The sequence below is a fragment of the Crotalus tigris genome, unplaced genomic scaffold, assembly GCF_016545835.1.
Source record: "Crotalus tigris isolate CLP2741 ecotype Arizona unplaced genomic scaffold, ASM1654583v1 scf7180000021643.52994198:917841, whole genome shotgun sequence".
Classification (NCBI taxonomy): domain Eukaryota; kingdom Metazoa; phylum Chordata; class Lepidosauria; order Squamata; family Viperidae; genus Crotalus; species Crotalus tigris.
The window spans coordinates 224,194-236,581 of NW_024098611.1; the positions used below are offsets into that span (position 1 = coordinate 224,194).

At 48.4% G+C, this 12,388-nt stretch overlaps 1 protein-coding gene across 1 annotated transcript in view; it reads left to right on the top strand.

Moving 5' to 3' along the window:
• The first annotated feature begins 8,461 nt into the window (after window positions 1–8,461).
• HCK (HCK proto-oncogene, Src family tyrosine kinase) overlaps window positions 8,462–12,388 on the top strand; it is a 41,751-nt gene continuing 37,824 nt past the window's right edge. The window contains exon 1 of the mRNA XM_039318901.1: window positions 8,462–8,617. The gene's annotated coding sequence lies outside the window, so the exon portion shown is untranslated. The remainder of the gene's footprint in view (window positions 8,618–12,388) is intronic.

The window sequence follows — 12,388 nt, forward strand, 5'->3', positions numbered from 1 at the left end:
CATTTAGTGACCGTTCAAAATTACAACGGCACCAAAAAAGAGACTTAGGACCATTTTTCACACTTACGACCGTGGGATCACCTGATCAGAATTCAGCCATTTGGCAACTGACTCCTATTTATGACGGTTGCAGTGTGCCAGGGTCATTGGGAGGAATTGGGTATGTCTAGTTTAATGAAAAGAAGGATTGGGGGGACAGGATAGCATCTTCCAATGTCTCAGGGGCTGCCATAAAGAAGAGGGAGTCAAGCTGTTCTCCAAAGCGTCTGAAGGCAGGACAAGAAGCAACGGATGGAAACTAATCAAGGAGAGAAGCAACCTAGAACTTAGGAGAAACTTCCTGACAGTGAGAACAATTAATCAGTGGAACTACCTGCCTCCAGAAGCTCTGAATGCTCCAACACTGGAAGTTTTTAAGAAGAGACTGGACAGCCATTTGTCCGAAAGCGTATAGGGTTACCTGCCTAAGCAGGGGGTTGGACTAGATGACCTCCAAGGTCCCTTCCAACTCTGCTATTCTGATTCCCCCCCCCCTATGATTCTTCTGTCTGGACGCATAGAGATACAGTCCTAATGGCCAACTTTGCGCTGGTGCCCCAAAGCCGCCTGCCCATAGGTGAGGAGGACAGATGCGGTCCCTGTAGCCCCCCCTCCCTCCCCAAATTCTGAGGTCACAATCAGCATCCTTGGTTTTGCATCGAAGCCACTGACCCCAAGCAATTTGCATCAGGAGAAGGAAGTAAATTCTCTGCAATTCGGGGAAGAGGCGGGGCTGTCTGCCAAATGAGATGGAAGGATGGAGGTGGGGTGGGGGTCCATTTGGCACCTGGCAGCAAAGGCCACCAAGAGGGGGGAGGGGTCAGTACAAGAGTTGCCAACCGGAGACACGGAAGTGACCACTGCGGCAGCTGGGGCCTTTTGCAAAAATTAGCTTTTTGCATCTGAGGAGAAAACAGTCTAAGATTAAGAACATTTCCCCCCCCCCAATGATTTATTAGCAAAATAGGTGCCGACGTGAAATTTGAGCCAGCGAATGCACTGTTTCTCAACTGTGACAGCTTTACGAGGCGTGGACTTCAATTCCCAGCATTGTCAAAGTTGAGAAACACAGGTGTCTAACAAAGACAATCAGAGGTCATCCAGCAGATCGCCCTGCAGATAATCCATCAAATAATGTGGCCTTGTGCCTGCTGGATAGGTGGCAATTCAGGGTTGTGAGCACTATGGCCTTGGTTTCTGCTGGTAGTGTGAAAAGTATTTCTATTTGTTGTGTTGTGTTGTATTGTATTGTGTTGTGTTATGTGTTATGTATTATCTGGTTTGGAAGCATCGCTGCTTTGGCTAGGAAGGCAGTGCAGAGAGTGGTGAGGACAGCAGAAAAGATTATTGGCCCTTCTATCCAGGATCGGGAGTATAAGTGACACTTTAACAGGGTCCTCAGGACTATCTGGGACACGACACATCCTCCCCACAACCTATTCTCCTTGTTACTTTCTGGAAGGAGGGAACTTCGTGGTACCCGAAGCAGAACATCCCCATCCAGTCCCAGCTTTGTTGCATACAGCATTAACCTTGCAAACTCTCAAGTTTCCTCCTTCTGTTATGTATTCATGATGGACAGTGATTAATTTTTATATGTGCAGCTGCCAAAAAAGCCCACACAGTGCTAGGCTGCATTAACAGAGGGAAAGAATCAAGATCATGTGAAGCGTTAATACCACTTTACAAGGCCTTGGTAAGGCCACACTTGGAATCCTGCATCCAGGTTTGGTCACCACGATGTAAAAAAGATGCTGAGACTCTAGAAAGAGTGCAGAGAAGAGCAACAAAGATGATCAGGGGACTGGAGGCTGAAACATATAAGGAACGGCTGCTGGAATTGGGCATGTCTAGTTTAATGAAGAGAAGGACGAGGGGGGACAGGATAGCAGTTTTCCAGTATCTCAGGGGCTGCCCCAAAGATGAAGGAGTCAAGCTATCCCCCAAAGCACCTGAAGGCAGGACAAGAAGCAACAGATGGAAACTCATCAAGGGGAGAAACAACCTGGAACTAAGGAGAAACTTCCTGACAGTTAGAGCAATTAACCAGTGGAATGGCTTGCCTTCAGATGTTGTGGGTGCTCCAACACTGGAAGTTTTAATAATAATAATAATAAAGTTGGAAGGGACCTTGGAGGTCATCTAGTCCAACTCCCTGCTCAGGCAGGAAACCATATACCATTTCAGACAAATGGCTGTCCAGTCTTTTCTTAAAAACTTCCAGTGTTGGAGCATTCACAGCTTCTGGAGGCAAGGAGTTCCACTGGTTAATTATTCTAACTGTCAGGAAGTTTCTCCTTAGTTCCAGGTTGCTTCTCTCCTTGATGTGTTTCCATCCGTTGGAAACTATTCTTTTTATTCTTTATTCTTATTATTCATGGCTTCCTGTCCTGCCTTCAGGTGCTTTGGAGAATAGCTTGACTGCCTCTTCTTTGGAGCAGTCCCTGAGATACTGGAAGACTGCTATCCTGTCCCCCTTCATCCTTCTCTTCATTAAACTAGACATCCCCAATTCCAGCCACCGTTCCTTACATGCTTTAGCCTCCAGTCCCCTGATCATCTTTGTTGCTCTTCTCTGCACTCTTTCTAGAATCTCCACATCTTTTTTGCACCGTGGTAACCAAAACTGGATGATTAATCTCTGCTCTTACGTTTCGTTCTGAGAAGGCCCAAGCTGGCCCAAGCTGGCTGAAGCTCCTGAATTGCACAACTGTTGTAGAAATGAAACCAGAAGTCCTTTCTTTGGAGAATTCACAGAAGAAGAGATTGGGAAGGGACCTTCTCGTAACCTCGGACTCGTGACTTCCCTTATTAACGGCAAATGGCTCCAAAAGGCAGGGACTGTTTTGTTTGCCCAGCGGATGGCAAGCAGTTCCACTGGTTAATTGTTCTGACTGTCAGGAAATTTCTCCTTTCTAGGTTGCTTCTCTCCTTGGTTAGTTTCCACCCGTTGCTTCTTGTCCTGCCTTCAGGCACTTTGGAGAATAGCTTGACTCCCTCTTCTTTGGGGCAGCCCCTGAGATACTGGAAGGCTGCTATCATGTCCCCCCCCCCTCGTCCTTTTCTTCATTAAACTAGACACACCCAATTCCAGCAACCGTTCTTCGTATGTTTTAGCCTCCAGTCCTCCAATCCTCTTTGTTGTTCTTCTCTGCACTCTTTCTAGAGTCTCAACATCGTTTTTTTACATCGTGGTGACCAGAACTGGATGCAGTATTCCAGGTGTGGCCTTACCAAGGTGTTGTAAAGTGGTATCAACACTTCACCTGATCTTGATTCTATCCCTCTGTTAATGCAGCCCAGCACTGTGTTGGCTTTTTTGGTAGCTGCAGCACACGGCTGGCTCCTATTTAGGTGATTGTCCACTAGGACTCCGAGATCCTTCTCACAGGAGAAGATGTGGACACCTGCAGGACAGGTCAGAAAAGTCAAGATCGCAATCATGATGTCTCGTCAAAGTTCTGCCTGGTTTTGATGTCCGTTGAGTCCACAGCTAGGTTGGATCCACTTTCTTGGTGGCTTCACGTGATAGAGAAGCCTCAACGTCTGCCTCTGGTGCCCAACCGTCTCCACATTTTGATGACTCTGCGGAATTGCAAGATCAGGGGAAACCCTTTGCCTACTTCTTGTTTGAAGACGGCATTGCCTAACCCAGTGGTTCTCAACCTTTTAAATGCCGCGACCCCCAACCGGTCGTAAGTCGAGGACTACTCAACCGGTCGTAAGTCGAGGACTACTCAACTGGTGCAGCACCGTTTGCAGAATGGGACTTTTGGCGGGCTCAGCAGGGCAGAGACAGCCTGGACCATTTCTATTGGCTTTGGAAAGCCAATAGAATTAGACTCTATTCAAGAGAGTCTATTTGATTGGCTTTCAAAAGCCAATAGAATAAAAGGGAGTAGCACAGCTAAGGAAAAGGGGGGGAAAAATGGCAGACTGCGTTGTTTGGCGACCCCCATGAAATGGTCGTTCGACCCCAAATGGGGTCCCGACCCACAGGTGGAGAACCGCTGGCCTAACCCAACCCGTGGAGATGGGTGGGGTGACCTAAAAGATGCAAATTGACGGACTTGAAAAATTCCTCCTTCTCTTGCGTTAACCCTAAAGGAACTTTTCGGTTTTCATCTGGTTCTGTGGTTCTGCAACTGACGGGAAACTTCTGTTAGGAAGTGAAAGTGTGTCACGTAAGGTCAAGTTGACAAGTCTCTTTTCCCGGAATGGGTCCCATTTCTGCCTCTCACCGTCCGTCTCTCAGTGGCCTGGTTCCTCAAGGCTCTTCTGGTCGTGATGGGTGAGGACCTGCCACCCGTCAGCACCATAAGGGTGTCTCCTAGCACGGCCAGCGGCTTTGCCAAGAGATAGAAATGGGCTTGGCTTAGATCAGTCTTTCTCAGGCTTGGCCCTTGAGGGTGGGTGGACCTCAGCTCCAGGAATTCCACACTAGAATTCCAGTCTAGAAGTCTAGAAGTTGGTACACCCATCTGTAAGCTGCTGAGGTTGAGAAACACTAGTTTAAGCATTCAGTGGTGGTTTCCTCCTCCTCCTTCTCCTCCTCCTCCTCCTCCTCCTCCTCCTCCTCCTCCTTCTCCTTCTCTTCCTCCTTGTCCTTCTCCTCCTTCTCCTCCTCCTTTTCCTCCTTCTCTGCCTCCTCCTTCTCCACCTTCTCCACCTTCTCCTCCTCCTCCTTCTTCTCCTCCTCCTCCTTCTCCTCCTCCTCCTTCTCCTCTTCCTCCTCCTTCTCCTCCTCCTCCTTCTCCTCCTCCTTCCTTCCCCTCCTTCTCTCCCATTCCTCCTCCTTCTCCCTCCTTCTTCTCCTTCTCCTCCTCCTCCTCCTCCTTCTCCACCTTCTCCTCCTTCTCCTCCTCCTCCTCCTTCTCCTTCTTCTCCTCCTTCTCCTCCTCCTCCTCCTCCTTCTCCTTCTCTTCCTCCTTGTCCTTCTCCTCCTTCTCCTCCTCCTTCTCCTCCTTCTCTGCCTCCTCCTTCTCCACCTTCTCCACCTTCTCCTCCTCCTCCTTCTTCTCCTCCTCCTCCTTCTCCTCCTCCTCCTTCTCCTCTTCCTCCTCCTTCTCCTCCTCCTCCTTCTCCTCCTCCTTCCTTCCCCTCCTTCTCTCCCATTCCTCCTCCTCCTCCCTCCTTCTTCTCCTTCTCCTCCTTCTCCTCTTCCTCCTTCTCCTCCTCCTCCGCCTCCTCCTCCTCCTCTTTCTTCTCCTCCTCCTCCTTCTCTTCCTCCTCCTCCTCCTTCTCCTCCTTCCTTCCCCTCCTTCTCTCCCATTCCTCCTCCTTCTCCCTCCTCCTTCTCCTCCTCCTCCTCCTCCTTCTCCTTCTCCTCCTCCTTCTTCTCCTTCTCTTCCTCCTTCTCCTCCTCCTCCTTCTCTTTCTCCCTCTCCTTTTCTTTCTCTTTTTCTATCTCTCTTCCTCCTGCTACTCCTCCTCCTCAACATCATCCATCCATCCCTCTATCCATCCATCCACTCTGCTGGCTGGGGCATCCTGGGAGTTGTAGTCCACCCATCCTGGTTGGGAATTCTGGGGACTGAATCCCCAACATCTTCAAGGGCCCAACAGTGATGTAGGTCACAGTGTGAGTGTGTTATCATTTCTGCTCTGATGATAAACCATCTCGCCAGTCCTCGCGTTGATTTCTGCCTCCCAAGCTTTCTTAATATCAGTTGGAAGGAAGGCCACGCTCACCCAGTCTGCCGTTACCACTGCAGCCACGCCCACCCAGTGGGCCACGCCCCCCAGAGGGCACCACAATGCTGATGCAGCCCTGGCACTTTGCGATAAATAAGTGGGTTTGGGGTTGCAGTTTGGGCACTTGGTCTCTAAAAGGTTCACCATCACTGGTATAGGGTCTCCTGCTTCAGCAGGGCGTTGGACTAGATGACCTCCAATTTCCCTTCCAACTCTGCTATTCTGTTATTCTGTCTACCAAAGAGAAGGACTAAGGGTGACATAATAGCAGTCTTCCGATATTTCAGGGGCTGCCACAAGAAGAGGGGGGCTCCACTATTCTCCAAAAGCCCCTAAAGCAGTGGTTCTCAACCGGTGGGTCGGGACCCCATTTGGGGTTGAACGACCGTTTCACGGGGGTCGCCAAACAATGCAGTCCACCATTTTTCCCCCCTTTTCCTTAGCTATGCTACTCCCTTTTATTCTATTGGCTTTTGAAAGCCAATCGAATAGACTCTCTTGAATAGAGTCTAATTCTATTGGCTTTCCAAAGCCAATAGGAATTGTCCAGGCTGTCTCTGCCCTGCTGAGCCCACCAAAAGTCCCATTCTGCAAACGGTGCTGCACCAGTTGAGTAGTCCTCGACGTACAACCGGTTGAGTAGTCCTTGATTTACGACCGGTTGGGGGTCGCGGCATTAAAAAGGTTGAGAACCACTGTTTTAGAACAAGGATGTCCAATCTTGGCAATTGTAAGACCTTTGGCTACAACTCCCTGAATCCAATAGAATCCTTGTGTCGACGCTGCTAACGTCGGATGTTTTTGCATTAACAACAGATGGAGATGCAGCCATTTTCTTCTTTTTACTTTTAGAGTTAGATGATACTGGGGGGAGGAATGTGCATAAGAGTTTAACTAGACATAACAATACTGGACCTAGTGTGAGAACCAAGGTTATTGAAATAAAAGATGATAAGAATTGGCGGGCTGGAGTACTGGAGGAAAAGCCTGCATTTCAAGCTAATTGGAGAATGTGATTTATGACTGTTAACTGGAAGAGGGAATTGTGCTTGATACTATGTGCTCAGGGGAGGGGAATACAGTTTTTGGCTTCGATTGTGTTAGTGCTGATGCTATGCTACTCAAATAAAGATTCTTTAAGGTAACAATGCTTCGAAGTTCTTTGAAGAGTTTCATCTGTCGGAACCATGACACCTTGGTTGTATAAACAGAGGCATAGAACCAAAATCACATAAAGTATTAGTACCCACTTGATAAAGCCTTAGTAAGGCCACACCTTGCATCCTGCATCCCTTTGTGATCACCACATTACAAAAAAAGATGTTGAGGCTTTGGAAAAAGTGCAAAGAAGAGCAACTAAGATGATTTAAAGGCCCAGAAACTAAAACATATGAAGAACGGTTGCAGGATTTGGGTGCAGCCAGTCTAGAGAAAAGAAGGAGGACGGGAGACATGATAGTAGCGTTCCAGTATTTGAGGGGCTGTCACAAAGAGGGGAGGGGGTCGATCTATTCTCCAAAGTATCCAAAGGCAAGATAAAAAGTAATGGATGGAAACTAATCAAGGAGAGAAGCAACCTGGAACTAAGGAGAAACTTCCTAACAGGTGAGGTAAATTAACCAGTGGAACTCCTTGCCTCCAGAAGTTGTGGGTGCTTCATCACTGAAGGTTTTTAAGAAAAGACTGGACAGCCACCTATCTGAAATGGTATAGCGTCTCCTGCTTGAGCAGGGGGTTGGACTAGAAGACCTCTAAGGTCCCTTCCAACTCTGTTATTCTATTCTATTCTATTCTATTCTATTCCATTTTCTGTTCTATTCTATTCTATTCTATTCTATTCTATTCTATTCTATTCCATTCCATTCAATTCCATTATCTATTCTATTCTATTCTATTCTAATCTATTCTAATCTATTCCATTCCATATTCTATTCTATTCTATTCTATTCTATTCTATTCTATTCTATTCTATATTCTATTCTTTTCTATTCTATTCTATTCTATTCTATTCCATTTTCTATTCTATTCTATTCTATTCCATTCCATTCTATTTTCTATTCTATTCTAATCTAATCTATTCTAATCTATTCCATTCCATATTCTATTCTATTCTATTCTATTCTATTCTATTCTATTCTATATTCTATTCTATTCTATTCCATTCTATTCTATTCCATTTTCTATTCTATTCTATTCCATTTCATTCCATTTTCTATTCTATTCTATTCTATGCTATTCTATTCCATTTCATTCCATTTTCTATTCTATTCTATTTTATTCTATTCTATTCTATATTCTATTCTATTCTATTCCATTCAATTCCATTCCATTTTCTATTCTATTCTATTCTATTCCCTATTCTGTTCTGTTCTATTCTATTCTATTCTATCCATAATTCTATTCTATTCTATTCTGTTCTATTCTATCCTGTAATTCTATTCTATTCTATTCTATTCTATTCTATTCTATTCTATTCTATTCTATTCCCTATTCTGTTCTGTTCTATCCTATCCTACATTCTATTCTATTCTGCTCTGTTCTGTCCCCTATTCTATTCTATTCCATTTTCTATTCTATCCCTAATGCAATCCCCCCCCCCCCGCCGCGCGCAGCCAGAGAGGCCCAGCTGCGCGCACAGGAGGCCGGCCAGCCCAGGCGCCCGCGGGCGACGCTTCCTGGAAGGAGGCGCGGCTGTCGGCGGTTCTGCTTTTCGCGGCGGTTCCCGGAGCTGCCCTCGCAGTCGAGGCTCGCAGGCCGTCGGGGCGGATCGCGAGAGGCTGCCGGGGATGCGCCAGGCAAGGCGGCGTCGGCGGCTCCACTGAGCGCGGACAGCTGGGAGCGTTCGGACGCGCCGTCGGGGCACCTCGGGGAGGAGAGCCGGCAGGTGAGCGGCGATCGGCGGGAAGGCGGGAAGGAAGAAGAGAAGGAAGGAGGGGAGGAAAGAAGGAAAGGAAGGAGGGAAAGAAAGAAGAAAAGGAAGGAGAGAAGAAAAGGAGAGAAAGAAGGAGGGAAGGAAAAAGAGGGATGGAAGGAAAGTAGGAAAGAGGGAAGGAGAAACGGAAGAAAAAAGGAAAGAGGGAAGGAGAAACGGAAGGAGGGAAGGAAGGAGGGGAGGAAAAAAGGAAAGGAAGGAGGGAAAGAAAGAAGAAAAGGAAGGAGGGAAGGAAAGGAGAGAAAGAAGGAGGGAAGGAGAAAGAGGGATGGAAGGAAAGTAGGAAAGAGGGAAGGAGAAATGGAAGAAAAAAGGAAAGAGGGAAGGAGAAACGGAAGGAGGGAAGGAAGGAGGGGAGGAAAAAAGGAAAGGAAGGAGGGAAAGAAAGAAGAAAAGGAAGGAGGGAAGGAAAGGAGAGAAAGAAGGAGGGAAGGAGAAAGAGGGATGGAAGGAAAGTAGGAAAGAGGGAAGGAGAAACAGAAGAAAAAAGGAAAGAGGGGAGGAAAGGAGAGAAGAAAGGAAAGAAGCAGAGGAGGGAGGAAAGAAGGGAGGAGGGAAGGCGGGAGGGAAAGAAGGAGGGAGGGAAGAGGGAAGCGAAGAAAGAGGGAGAAGGGAGGGCAGAAAAGAAAGAAGGATGGAAGGAGGGAAGGAAAGAAGAAGGAAAGAGGGAAAGAGAAATGGAAGAAAAAGGGAAAGAGGGAAGGAGAGAAGAAAGGAAAGGAGGCGAGGAGGAGGGAAGAAAGCAGGAGAGAAGGAAGGAGGGAAGGAAGAGGGAAGGGAAGGAAGAGGGGGAAGGGAGGGCAGGAAAGAAAGAAGGAGGGAAGGAGGGAAGGAAAGAGGGAAGGAGAAACGGACGAAAAAAGGAAAGAGGGAAGGAGAGAAGAAAGGAAAGAAGGCGAGGAGGAGGGAAGGAAGAAGGGAGGAGGGAAAGAAAGCAGGAGAGAAAGAAGGTGGGAAGAATGAGAGAAGGAAGGAGGAAAGCATGGAGAGAAGGAGAGGACGGGTGGGAGAGAAGGAAGGAAGGAAGGAAGGAAGGAAGGAAGGAAGGAAGGAAGGAAGGAAGGAAGGAAGGCAGAGTGACAGGGCTGGTGACAGGGCTCCCTCTGTTGAGGATATCTGGGGTCAGGTAGAGCTGGCCTTAGCGCTGGGCCTTGGGAAGAGTCTCTCTGAGCATGGGAAGAGTATTTCCTCCTCCTCTTCCTCTCTTCATGTCCTGGGAGGAAGGGACTTGCCGGAAGCGCAGCATCCGAGGCAGAGAAAGATCTTGCCCACCACTTCAAGCGGATCGGATCCCTGCAATTCCCCTTCCTCCATGGAAACGCAGCGGCCAATCCCGAATAACAATTGCAGCTTCCACTTGTGGTCTTCGGCAAGGACAATCTGCACAGCTAGTCCTCAGGTTACAGCCACAACTGAGCCCAGAATTTATGCCGCTATATGGAACATTTGTTAAGGGAGTTTTGCCCCATTTGATGACTTTTATTGCCCCGGTGGTTAAGCAAAACTTCGCCTCTGTCAAGGGAGTCACACAGTCGTTAAGCGAGTCAGGCTTCCCCCATTGACTTTGCCTCTCGGAAGGTCGCAAAAAAGGGATCACGTGACACCCCTCCCCCCGGGATGCTGCGCCCGTCATAAGTACGAGTCAGTTGCCAAGCATCGGAATGTCGATCACGTGACCGCAGGGAGGCTCCAATGGGTCGTCAGCGTGAAAAAATGGCCCTCAGTCCCTTTTTCCAGTGCTGTTGTAACTTTAAACGGTCACTAAACGAACAGTCGTAAGTCCGGGGAGTAAGTGTAGTCTGAAAAGGTAAACATTGCCACTAAAGGGACCCAGACCTTTGCGTTAGGCAAATAATTGCAAGCCTAGCCTAATACACGCCCAGAAATAATGCTGATAGATTGGTTTTATTTTCACAATCTTTTAATTAGTTGCAAAACTACATGTTCCAGCGTAAAAAGTACCCCTTTGGGTTACTCGGTGTCATTTACTCCTTCCCGTCATCCCTCCCAATGCGAGGCAAGGCTCTAAAACAATCCTGCATCCAGTTTTGGTCAGCACGATGTAAAAAAGATGTTGAGACTCTGGAAAGAGTGCAGAGAAGAGCAACAAAGAGGATCAGGGGACTGGAGGCTAAAACATAGAAGGAACATAATCCCTATTTAGGCGTGAAAGCCGGCTGGGTGACTTTGGGCCAATCACCAGGAGACGGTAAGTTCTAGTCCCGCCTTAAGCATGAAAGCTGGCTGGGTGACTTTGGGCCAATCACCAGGAGACGGTGAGTTCTAGTCCCGCCTTAAGCATGAAAGCTGGCTGGGTGACTTTGGGCCAATCACCAGGAGACGGTGAGTTCTAGTCCTGCCTTAGGTATGAAAGGCTACTGGGTGACTTTGGGCCAATCACCAGGAGACGGTGAGTTCTAGTCCCACCTGAGGCGTGAATGCTGGCTGGGTGATTTTGAGCCAATCACCAGGAGAACAGAACAGAACAGAACAGGAGAGAATAGGAGAGAAGCAACCTGGAATTAAGGAGAAATTTCCTAACGGTGAGGACAATTAACCAGTGGAACTACCTGCCTCCAGAAGCTGTGGGTGCTCCATCCCTGGAGGTTTTTAAAAAGAGACTGGACAGCCATTTGTCCAAAATGGTCTAGGGCAGTGATGTGAACCTTTTAGAGACCGAGTGCCCAAACTGCAACCCAAAACCCACTTATTTCTCGCCGGGTGCCAGGTGGGCGTGGCCCAATGGGTGGGCGTGGCTGTGGTGGTCAGGGCAGGCAGGGTGGGTGTGGCCAAGGTCGGCGTGATCACCTCGATGTTGCTTCTGGGGAGGGACGCCTGTGGGGGTGTGGGCAGGGTTGGGGGAGATCTGGGGGGTCTCTGCCAGGTGGGGCGGTGGGCAGGACGCTCGTCCTGCGGGGTGAGGCGAGGGAAGGTGAGGCAGGGCGGGGTGCCATTGTCACAGGGCAAGGTGAGGAGGGGACAGGGCGGCCGCTGGCTAACACCGTCAGCCCCTGCACACACAGGCCAGTGAGCGCATGGGTGCTGGGATGCATCCAGCCATGTGGGACCTCGGCGAGTTAGTGGGCTCCGTGTGCCGCCTCTGGCACCCGTGCCATAGGTTCGTCACCGCTGGTATAGGGTCTCGTCTTGAGCAGGGGGTTGGACTAGAAGACCCCCAAGACCCCTTCCAGCCCTGGGATTCTGTGATCTGTTCTGTTACCTATTAATTTGAACTCATCAAATTTGCAGACGACACCAAGCAGGCAGGAATAGCCAACACTCCCGAAGACAGGCTTAGGATACAGGAGGATCTGGACAGAATTGAACACTGGGCGCTATCTAACAAAATGAAATTCAATGGTGAAAAAAGCAAGGTTCTACATTTAGGCAAGAAAAACCAAATGCACAGGTGTAGTATAGGGGGTACCTTGCTCAATAGTGGTAACCGTTAGAGGGACCTCGGAGTCCTAGTGGACAATCACCTAAATATGAGCCAGCTGTGTGCTGCAGCTGCCAAAAAGGACAACACAGTGCTAGGCTGCATTAACAGAGGAATAGAATCAAGATCATGTGAAGTATTAATACTACTTTACAAGGCCTTGGTAAGGCCACACTTGGAATCCGGCATCCAGTTTTGGTCATCATGATCTAAAAAAGATGTTGAGACTCTAGAAAGAGTGCAGAGAAGAGCAACAAAGATGATTAGGGGACTGGAGGCTGAAA